Here is a 12746-nt window from a genome sequence, read left to right as displayed (position 1 = left end):
ACATGACTGCCAGAGGTCGAGGGGGGAGGGGAGAAGGTACACTGTGACACTGTATACTGATGCGGTTTTTTGGGCGTCCTTTACTGTGGATCTGTGTTTCACTTCGTCTGAATTTGATATCAAATACTCCTACAGTGATGAACTACCTGTCACCCCGCATCCCACTTGTCAAAGAAATCATCTTGACCTTGAAGGCGTTACATTCGTATTTTGGTACTTGCTGAAACAAATTTGAATTATAGTAATTTTCTCTGTGAATACGACGCTCTGGATGACGCTTTGATCCTTGCTTCTGCCGGCCGGAGAGGCCGTGCGGTTCTGGGCGCTACAGTCTGGAACCGAGCGACCGCTACGGTCGCAGGTTCGAATCCTGCCTCGGGTGTGTATGTGTGTGATGTCCTTGGGTTAGTTAGGTTTAATTAGTTCTAATTTATAGGCGACTGATGACCTCAGAAGTTAAGTCGCATAGTCCTCAGAGCTATTTTTTTGATCCTTGCTTCTATTTCTTGTATCTCATCATTTCTGTTGTTCACTACCATCTCTAGATATTTGAAGTCATTTATTTCTTGAAACATACGGTTATCAATCTGCAGATTTTCCCGCCTTTCTGTCTGTTATTAATTTCTTTCCCCCCTCGTGAATGTTATTTTCTAGCACCAATGACTTCACGTAGTAATGCGGTGAGAACGCATATTTTACTCTCCCTAAGCACATTCTACAGCTCCATCTTAAGCACACCTCTTTCTTGGCAATAAATCACTCAGAGAGGCTTTCTGCCAATAAGTATGTTTGTTAGGAAAGTTAACTACATTTCTGAAAATCACATTTCTGAAAATCCCTGCAAGGAGCAATGTTCCGTCACTGATAACCATTCTCGAACAATTAGTAGTGACGAACTGTGCCATGCATACATCGTAGACGCTGGTGCATTTCAGTAACATCGTCTGGGTGTGTGACAGCGTTTTCTATCCACTTACGTTATGCATTTGTCTTCGCCTTCTATTTTTATCTTCTACTTCCATCTGTGTGTCCTCTTCTTTACTTTTATAAATCTTACTGTGGTTCTTTCTGTATGTTTGGGCTAATCATAGGAACTACGGTAGGGATCTTGATACAGTCTCGAGTAACAGGTTTGTATAAAGAAGACACAAATATTTCGTGCAAGTTTGCAGAACTGTGATCAGCTGAAGTGTCCCGCCACTGTGAAAACCGTGCAGTTGTCATCTAGCGGTGAATGGCACAACTCCTTGGAAACATGGTAGCTCTCGCAGCCTAGCGGTGCTGTCGGGCGCGTAGCAGTGATGCGAGGCAGAGGGTGTTTCGTACCAATGTTGCGTGGTAGAGGGTGCTTCTACCTATGTTCTGTTGCAGAAGGTACATCGTACCGAGGGTGTGTGGCAGAGGATGCGTGGCTCAAAGATGTAAACAACCATGCACGAGCAGCGCCTATTAGACGGAGGAGATCCGACAGACGATCAGGTCCTTTCATTCCATCAGGAAGGAGGTACACGGTTCGTGTTATCTGTGGTTCAACCATGCCTAGACTGGTCAATACCGCGGTTCGATCGCGTTCGCATTGTTACTTTTTGCCAGGGTAGGCTCTCAACAAGGGAAGTGTCCTGGCATCTCGGAGTGAACCAAAGCGATGTTGTTCGGACATGGAGGAGATACACAGAGACAGGAACTGTAGATGAAGCCTCGCTCAGACCGCCCAAGGGCTACTACTGCAGTGGATGACCGCTACTTACAGATTATGGCTCGGAGGAACGCTGATATCGAGAAGGCTATTTACACCTACAGTGAAAATGTACTTAATTCATTAAATAACTTGTTACAAGCAGCAGGAAATTTCTGTGATTTGTCAAAGGCATTCGATTGTGTGAACTACAACATCTTTTTAAATAAATTAGAATTCTATGGTGTCAGAGGCAGTGCTGCAAAATTGTTCAAGTCATATCTCAATAGGAGGAAACAAAGGGTGTCAGTGCAAGGGACTAGTGAATTAAGTCGTCAGTCATCATCAGAATGGGAAGAAATTACATGTGGTGTCCCACAAGAATCCATCTTAGGGCCATTGCATTTTCTGGTGTACATTAATGATCTCTCATCAGTTATACTGCCAGAAGCAGAGTTCGTTTTGTTTGCAGATGACACATGTATTGCAATAAATAGTATGTCGAGTGTAGTTCTAGAAAGATCTGCTAATTATATTTTCATAGATATTAATAAATGGTTTAAAGGCAACTCGCTGACATTAATCTTCGAAAAGACTCACTATATGCAATTCAGAACCTGTAAGTGGTTTCCACCCAGCATATGCATAAAGTATGAAGAAGAGCAAATAGAAGAGGTCGACAGTCTTAAATTCCTGGGATTACAACTTGATAATAAATTCAGTTGGGAGGAGTACACCACAGAACTGCAGAAACGCCTTAACAAATCTGTATTTGCAATTCGAGTGTTAGCAGACATAGGCGACATAAAAATGAAAAAGCTTGCATACTTTGCCTACTTTCATTCCATGATCTCATATGGTATAATATTTTGGGGTAACTCTACAAGTCAAACACAAGTTTTCAGAGTCCAAAAGCGTGTAATACATATTATTTGTGGAGTAAATTCACGGACGTCCTGTAGAAACCTGTTCAAAGAACTCGGTATAGTAACTACTGCATCTCAGTATATTTACTCCTTAATGAAATTTGTCCTAAATAATATATCTCTTTTTCCAACAAACAGCTCAGTTCATACGTACAATACTAGGAACAAAACCGATCTGCACAAGGACTTAAAAGCACTTACTTTAGTTCAAAAAGGGGTCCACTACTCAGGAACACTCACCTTCAATAATTTGCCAGCAAACAAAAAATTTAGTTACAAATAAAGATCAGTTTAAAAGGAGCCTGAAAGACTTACTAGTGGCCAACTCCTTCTACTCCATTGATGAATTTTTTAATAGAAACAAATGATGTATTGTATAGATTCATACTATTAGTATTGTTATTTCAGCTTAAAAAATTGACATGTTCCACATCCATGACGATCTCCTCAGCACGGATCTATGGAACGAAAAACTAATCTAATCTAATCTAATCTGACAGAAACGCCACCATGTTGAATACTGCTTTTCGTGCAGCCACAGGACGTAGCGTGACGACTCAAACTGTACACAATAGGCTGCATGATGCGCAACTTCACTCCTGACGTCCATGGCGAGGTGTATGTTTGTAACCACGACACCATGCAGCGCAGTACAGATGGGCCCAACAACATGCCGAATGGACCGCTCAGGATTGGAGTCAAGTTCTCTTCACCGACGAGTGTCACATGCGCCTTCAACCAGAAAATCGTCGGAGACGTTTTTGGAGGCAACCCAGTCAGGCTGAAACCCTTAGACACACTGTTCAGTGAGTGCAGCAAGTTGGAGGTTCCCTGATGTTTTGGGGTGGCGTTATACGGGGTCGACGAACGCCACTGGTGGTCATGGAAGACGTCGTAACGGTTGTACGACACGTGAATGCCATCCTCCGAAGGATAGTGCAACCATGTAGGCAGCATAGTAGAGAGGCATTCGTCTTCATGGACGACAATTCGCACCTCCATCGTGCACATCTTGTGAATGACTTCCTTCAGTCATCGCTCCACTAGAGTGGCCAGCATGTTCTCCAAACATGAACCCTATCGAACATGCCTGGCTTAGATTGAAAAGGACTGTTTATGGTCCACGTGGCACACCAACCACTCTGAGGGATCTACACCGAATCGCCGTTGAGGAGTGGACAATCTGGACCAAGAGCGTCTTGTGGATAGTATGCCAAGGCAAATACAGGCATGCATCAATGTAAAAGGACGTGCTACTGGGTATTAGGAGTATAGGTGTGTACAGCAATCTGGATCACGATCTCTGAAGCTTCCGCTGTATGGTGGTACAACATGCAGTGTGTGGTTTTCATGAGCAATAAAAAGGTCAGAAATATTTATGTTGATCTCTATTCCAATTTTCTGTAAATTTTTCGGTTCTCTTGGAACCGAGATGATGCGAACCTTGTTTTTTATGTGTGTATTATAACAATTTCGCATTGAAGTTCGCGCTAAAGTTCGAGTTTCTGTAAAAGATCGCCTATCTTGGGGATTTTTGTTTTTCGGACCCGTATTTGTGTACCAAGGGCTGAAGATATTCGAAAAGACCATCTCTTGCTTGAATACGATGGCTCAAGCTCCTGAGAACACCATCCCAAATTCCTGGAGTATTATGTATTTACTCACAATCATGTGCAGGGTATTGGGCCGGTGACAGGACACGTACGCGTTGCAAGTTATGAGAATACAACTGTCGTCTCGGAACAGTTGTAGGGGAACATTCACCAGCCCTGACTTACCGCACCTGAAGTGAACTTCTGCCAGCTCCTGATTTCAGCAAATGTCGAACGTCAAACAGTTCACTCATAGTAGCCTTCGCATTGGAATGAACTGTCCGCGAGCCTTCTGACATGGAAACTACACACGGGAAGTCTAAACTATCCGGCGTACATCATTGTTTTGGAGGCCATAAATCGGAAGCAAAGCATTACTGGACACACGTTGTAATGAAAATGTCTTTTATTGTCTACGTACGCGCCACACTGGTCTCGCATTCCGCATTCCGGAGGGCGACGGTTTAGATACGCGACCATCCAGATTTAGCTATTTCCTGATTTCCCATAGTCTCTCCAGTCAAATACCGGGATGGTACCTTTGAAACAGCACTGCAGATTTCCTTCCCCATCCCTGAAACATTTCGAGCTAGTGGACTGTCTTTAATGTCGACGAGACCTTAAACCGTAATCTCCCGTCCTTAAGTGGAATACATATCTGAAAATATGGTTTCTGTGTTTAAACACTTTGTATATGCACTGTAAAGCATTTAAGATTAACAGGCCACAGCAAATATACCTAAAATATATAAATACACTAAGACACAAGAAAGACACACCACGAAGGAACTATCCCAATGGGGCGAAAATCGTTAGAAATGATTTACTTGTACAGACAAAGAAATGCTTACAATTTTAAAGAAATGGATGATTTATTCCAAAGAAATAGATTTCACAAATTGAGAAAGCCAGTAACGCGTTGGTCCACCTCTACCCCTTATGCAAGCAGTTGTTCGGCTTGGCATCGATTTAAATCGTTGCTGGATGTTACCGACGGCCTGTTGTCCAAGTGGCACATCAGCTCGTCAGGTTATTGAGATGGGTGGAGCGATCTGCCCATAATACTCCCAATATTCTCAATCGGGGAGCGCAACAAAATGTGTTGACAACACCCGAAACTGACCAGTCGTACAAGGTATAATGAATTGAATTCTTGTGATAAATCAGCCGAGGTGGAAAGCTTCAAAATCCTCCTTAGTTAAATAAGTTTTCCGTTTGAGACTTAAAAACTTGAGGAATATATCTCTGAAACATCCGTGTTAGACTCGTTTCATATTATTTAACTTTTATTTCGTGTTGTTCGCACTCAGTTATTTGATTAGGTTTTGTACTTCGTGTTTGTTACCATTTAGTCGTATAGAGATACATCAAATTTTCGATAATTCCAATAAGCACCCAATTATATACATATTACCTACATTTTGTGTGTCCAAAGTCTTTCTTCCTCCTCTTCATGAATAATTGAGTGTGTATGTTGAATTTGTCCTTTATATGATAACGCTACAGTATCTGGTTGACTGCTGGTAGTAACAGTGTGGCCAACGTAACTTTCTCAGTCAAGACAAAGTGATTTGTACCCATTCGGTATTCATTCGACATCAGTTAAGCTGGTGGCGGAAAGGATCCCTGTGACCTCCACCTGCTGCCAGGGGGAATTTCGTTACAATGAGAGCGTCCTCCCGTTGCCCGCTAATGAACCTCTGGTACTTGAAGAGGGTAGCTTATTGGCGACTTGGCGCTGGTTGTGTGTTAATGAGTGATGCTGTGTAGCTATTCTAACTGAAATATTCGTTTGATTTGCTAGTTCAGTTTCAAGTTCGGTACTCGAATTCTTATATGTTTCAGAATTTAGTCACAAATATATTTTTTGTGTTTAGTAGCTTTTTCCGATCCTTGCGTTTTGTAACCAGAAAATGTGGTGTACGACGTCCGTTATTCCAGTACAGGTTTAAAATTCAGTTATCTGACTCGTTTAATTGGGATATATGTCGAATTTCTCTCATGTGTACGTGTTTTATTTCTTTCACTTTTCATTTAGTTTCATCCTGAACACTGTGTAGCTTTGCTAATATTACATGGTGGTAATTTCACTCTGGGTAACTTCAGTACAATGGTGTAGAAATTCCATTATTAATTCCACGTGATATTTAATTGGTATTTGTGTCTAAATGATTTACTTTTGTGTTTTTGATATTTTCACGAGTCTTAGCAGATTTGCTTTGTTGTTGAATGTTCACCGCATTTGAGGATGTTTCACTCCACGTGGAAGATGATGCACACAAATTTTCTTTGTCGGAAAGTGTTCCATTGTATTCGTACTCACATTAATGCAGTCATAGCGATAGCGATGATCCTCTTAGCCTTTGGCTTAGTGTGATGGGAGAAATTCTTTTTATCTCTATTCTTATCTGTGTGAATCGCGTATGTTTGTCTGAACGTTTCCCAATCCCCCCTAAAATTTCCTCTTATTTAGTTCCGCAATTTACCTCAGCACACAGTATAATAATAGCACAAGTGAGTTAAAGAGTTAAATAAGAGGCAACGACAAATCATAGTTTACAATTACTTTGTGAATTTTTAATATGTTGTTTTATTTCAGTAAACTGTATTAAACTGTAATTACTGTTTCCCAGACAAACCTCTCTCCTCTTCTGATTGTTGTAATACATCCAGCCTGGCGTTTCTGAAGCACAACAGGAAGGCCTTATATTTCTAGATCTTGGTCTGATTGTCTTTTTTTTATCATGTGTACACTCATTTCTCTATTGTTTACTAATAACGCCTATCAATTCAGTTATTAATTCACTTCTTATATTAAATTTTCCTAATGTTAATTAATTTGGATGGCGACCCAGCAAAATTTTGTGGCACACAGAACCAGTAAACTGCATTGTTCCACACTGGCTACCTTTCTGCAGTTTCTGTTTGCAAATTACTTTCCCATTAACCATTCCGCCATCAATAAACATATAACTGACTAATTAAATATATCGAAGACGTCGATATTTTGCATTCAACTGTATCCATATCACTCACATCTTTTATCCATATGGCTATAGCTCAGATACATTTCAAACTCTAGTTGTGCTTTGCTATTAAATTTAAAATTAAGTAACACACTATGACGTCAAATTGGGCAAACTAATTTTCCACTGTATGTGCTAACGAAACGTAAATGTGCTACCTGTTGCACTATGTTTACACTTAGATACAGGGGATTGATAAAAAAGTGTCACAAATTCCTATAGGAGTTAGTACCGGAAAAACTAGAAGAAAAATACCTATGATATTTCCAGAATAAAGTATACACTATAACGGATGATGCATGTATTTATGACGTATTCTGACACATCCTTCAGCCTTTCCTCGTTGTTAACCATGCACTGTTGGAAATGTACCTCCATCCATTCGGACTGCGTCACGTACATTGGTCACGCAGACCTGTGACGTCTGCACATCGTCCACTAGTTGGGCACACACCAATGTCTTTAAATTTCCCCATAACGAAAAAATCCAACGGATTCAAGTCCGGTGAACAGGAAGATGATGCTACAAGACCTTTACGACCGATGTATAGCCCATGAGACATTTTAAGGTGTTGCTTAAGGTATTGTTCGTCCTGATTTCATATCTATTTTTGTTTTTCTGTATAATGTCAGATTTTGTACAAATCACATATGACGATGTTGCTGAAATCATTCCTTTCCAGCAGGGTTTGTTTCCTTCAATTGCTTCAATTTTTTTATTTTCTTAATTTATCTACAAAAACACAACTCATATGACTAATTTACTTCCACTGGTTTCACTGCATCAAGTTCTTTCTGAGATAAGGCTAAACTTACCTTCCTCGATTGTCACCCTTCACCAATGGCTTCTCTTTTTGCACAAAACAGCAGTCAGAAATCGTGTTTGCCGTCCTCCTTTCTGGGAATGTCTTTTCTATGTCCTTGTTGTACATATGGAACTGTTCTTGTTTTCTTCACTGACATCGCCAAGGTTGACAGAGTAAAAATCAGTATGGAAATGTAGAAAATTATGCTTCACCGACAAGTTACGTCCTAATTTCATGAAACTCCGTAACATTGTTTTAACCATGGTTTTATAATTTGCATCTATGTTGTTGTCCAAAAATCTGGTCACTGCTTCTTTTTTAGGAAGCTCAAGCCCCTAAGGATTCACTGTATTTTCAAACAAATTGTCTTTCATTAATTCCTGATCTGCTGCCTGACAAGGATCCCTTCTTTAACTTTCTCGTAATATTCAAACAAATTTGGGAACTCATTTCTAAGAAGCTGCAAAACTACTTTGCACAGCACAAATAAGACATAACAACACTGTAGCATGTCGACAATGATCTAATGTTTCCTATCTAAAAGCCACATGGTAGTGACAAGTTACAAGTAGGCTGTTTAGGTTTCTTTATTGGTAACGCCGCCGCCACGTAGCGCTCTGTGTGAAAATCACTGGCTGTGGCGTGTGCAGTCTGTGGCTGGTTTGCATTGTTGTCGGCCATTGTAGTGTTGGGCAGCGGCAGCTGGATGCTAACAGCGCGTAGCGTTGCGCAGTTGGAGGTAAGCCGCCAGCAGTGGTGGACGTGGGGAGAGAGATGGCGGAGTTTTGAAATTTGTAAGACTGGATGTCATGAACTGCTATATATATTATGACTATTAAGGTATATACAGTGTTTGTTCTCTATTAAAATCCTTCATTTGCTAACTATGCCTATCAGTAGTTAGTGTCTTCCGTAGTTTGAATATTTTATTTAGTTGGCAGTAGTGGCGCTCGCTGTATTGCAGTAGTTCGAGTAACGAAGATTTTTGTGACGTAAGGGATTTGTGAAAGGTATAGGTTAATGTTAGTAAGGGCCATTCTTTTGTAGGGATTTTTGAAAGTCAGATTGCGTTGCGCTAAAAATATTGTGTGTCAGTTTAAGCACAATCATGTTCAATTTTTTCTAAGGGGACGTTTTAAAGTGTTTACTCCATCTTTTAAAATAAAATTTCCCTTAACTGCAGCCGGCCGGAGTGGCCGAGCGGCTCTAGACACTACAGTCCGGAACCACGCGACCGCTACGGTCGCAGGTTCAAATCCTGCCTCGGGCATGGATGTGTGTGATGTCCTTAGGTTAGTTAGGTTTAAGTAATTCTAAGTTCTAGGGGACTGATGACCTCAGCAGTTAAGTCCCATAGTACTCAGAGCCACAGCCTTAACTGCAATAAAATATCTCTCTGTTGAATTTAGGTTTAAATGAAAAAAGAGTTTACTTGGTTTGTGAAAATACTGTAAGTGATAAGAAAAAACTAGTTCATATATGAAATCAAAAGTTACATTACTTCAAGACCAGCGAAAATTACGATAAATTCAAAAATCAAATTGCACAGTGTAGTTACAGGAAATTTCCTTCTAATTTCGACCAGTACTATCTCCATTAAGAATATAGGACACATCTTTTAAGCAGACAGCATTCAATTGATGTGTCACTGTCTACATCAGTTGTTCGCAACCTTACTGAGACTTCACTTATCAGATACTAACCAGTAAGCCTTCAGTTCACTCAACATCATCAACATTAGCTCCTAACTACACTACAGCAGAATTGAAAAGAACTTTATTTCAACACTTTCACTTTTAAAATAACGAAAGATAAATGATATTTAGGTTTTGTAGGACTTTGTTAAATCACACACTAAAGCACACCCCATTTAAAATAAACAAAGTAAATCACTTTATAGCTGGACTCCTTATGACAAATATTTGAATACTTAAGGATGCTAATACTTTGCGTCTGAACACTCTCACAAATAATAACAAATTAATAATGACAATAATAATAATAATAATAATAATAATAATGCAGTGTAGGCCCTACAGGAATGCAATAACCATCAAATACTTACCGTCATGTTGTAGAGGCAACTAGTTCGTTTATATGTTGTGAAATGAATGATGAAGCAATTGTTATTTCATTGTGACAACTACGTACAACATGGAGAAAGCATTTTCATGAGATCCATATGTAATGTACATGTTGTTGTTGTTGTGGTCTTCAGTCCTGAGACTGGTTTTATGCAGCTCTCCGTGCTACTTTATCCTGTGCAAGCTTCTTCATCTCCCAGTACCTACTGCAACCTACATCCTTCTGAATCTGCTTAGTGTAGTCATCTCTTGGTCTCTCTCTACGATTTTTACCCTCCACGCTGCCCTCCAATACGAAATTGGTGATCCCTTCATGCCTCAGAACATGTCCTACCAACCGATCCCTTCTTCTGGTCAAGTTGTGCCACAAACTTCTCTCCTCCCCAATCCGATACAATACTTCCTCATTAGTTATGTGATCTACCCATCTAATCTTCAGCATTCTTCTGTAGCACTACATTTCGAAAGCTTCTATTCTCTTCTTGTCTAAACTATTTATCGTCCATGATTCACTTCCATACATGGCTGCACTCCATACAAATACTTTCTGAAGTGATGTCCTTACACTTAAATCTATACTCGATGTTAACAAATTTCTCTTCTTCAGAAACGCTTTCGTTGCCATTGCCAATCTACATTTTATATCCTCTCTACTTCGACCATCATCAGTTATTTTGCTCCCCAAATAGCAAAACTCCTTTACTACTTTAAGTGTCTCTCTTCCTAATCTATTTCCCTCAGCATCACCCGACTTAATTCGACTACATCCGATTTTCCTCGTTTTGCTTTTGTTGATGTTCTTCTTACATCCTCCTTTCAAGACACTATCCATTCCGTTGAACTGCTCTTCCAATCCCTTTACTGTCTCTGACAGAATTACGATGTCATCGGCGAACTTCAAAGTTTTTATTTCTTCTCCATGGACTTTAATACCTACTCCGAATTTTTCTTTTGTTTCCTTCACTGCTTGCTCAATATACAGATTGAATAACATCGGGGAGAGACTACAGCCCTGTCTCACTCCCTTCCCAATCACTGCTTCCTACTCATATCCCTCGACTCTTATAACTGCCATCTGGTTTCTGTACAAATTGTAAATAGGCTTTCGCTCCCTGTATTTTACCCCTGCCATCTTCAGAATTGGAAAGAGAGTACCCCAGTCAACATTGTGAAAAGCTTTCTCTAAGTCTGCAAATGCTAGAAACGTAGGTTTGCCCTTCCTTAATCTAGCTTCTAAGATAAGTTGTAGGGTCAGTATTGCCTCACGTGTTCCAACATTTCTACGGAATCCAAACTGATCTTCCCCGAGGTCGGCTTCTACTAGTTTTTCCATTCGTCTGTAAAGAATTCGCGTTAGTATTTTGCAGCTGTGACTTATTAAACTGATAGTTCGGTAATTTTCACATCTGTCAACACCTGCTTTCTTTGGGATTGGAATTATTATATTCTTCTTGAAGTCTGAGGATATTTCGCCTGTGTCATACATCTTGCTCACCAGATGGTAGAGTTTTGTCAGGACTGTCTCTCCCAAGGCCGTCAGTAGTTCCAATGGAATGTTGTCTACTACGGGGGCCTTGTTTCGACTCAGGTCTTTCAGTGCTCTGTCAAACTCTTCACGCAGTATCGTATCTCCCATTTCATCTTCATCTACATCCTCTTACATTTCCATAATATTGTCTTCAAGTACATCGTCATTGTATAGACCCTCTATATACTCCTTGCACCTTTCTGCTTTCCCTTCTTTGCTTAGAACTGGGTTTGCATTTGAGCTCTTGATATTCATACAAGTGGTTCTCTTTTCTCCAAAGGTCTCTTTAATTTTCCTGTAGGCAGTATCTATCTTACCCCTAGTGAGATAAGCCTCTACATCCTTACATTTGTCCTCTAGCCATCCCTGCTTAGCCATTTTGCACTTCCTGTCGATCTCATTTTTGAGACGTTTCTATTCTTTTTTGCCTGCTTCATCTACTGCACTTTTATATTTTCTCCTTTCATGAATTAAATTCAATATTTTTTCTGTTGCCCAATGATATCTACTAGCCCTTGTCTTTTTACCTACTTGATCCTGTGCTGCCTTCACTACTTCATCCCTCAAAGCTACCCATTCTTCTTCTTTTGTATTTCTTTACCCCATTCCTGTCAATTGCTCCCTTATGCTCTCCTTGAAACTCTGTACAACCTCTGGTTCTTTTAGTTTATCGAGGTCCCATCTCCTTAAATTCATGTATCTGTCATAAATGCATGGTACAAAGTGCAAAGTGTATTTTCTTTGGGTGATATATGTCAGTAATTTGTTAGTCACAGACAGTTACTTATGTAATCAGTAGTACAGTCTCAAGAAATAATTATAGTAATAAAAATCTTTTATAAATAATATGGAGAGGTTGGATGTCCTCTCCGCGTTCACGTCTACGTTAGCTGCCTAACCCAGTGCGAGAACGGCTTTAGTACTATTCTGTTGACCAAAGTGCTACGTCAGTGAGCCCAGAGGCTCTTGACAAGTGGTACCTGCGGTGATTACCTCCTAACTATTGTGTTTCGTATGGTTAATTTAAGGGGTGGCCACATTCCCTTCCTGACGCCAGCCCGCAACCACCCCGGGGAGTGAAGCGTGTACCGCATAACTGCCTGCGTGCA

Source organism: Schistocerca gregaria, chromosome 6, assembly GCF_023897955.1.
Source record: "Schistocerca gregaria isolate iqSchGreg1 chromosome 6, iqSchGreg1.2, whole genome shotgun sequence".
Lineage (NCBI taxonomy): Eukaryota > Metazoa > Arthropoda > Insecta > Orthoptera > Acrididae > Schistocerca > Schistocerca gregaria.
This window is presented reverse-complemented; position numbering follows the sequence as displayed.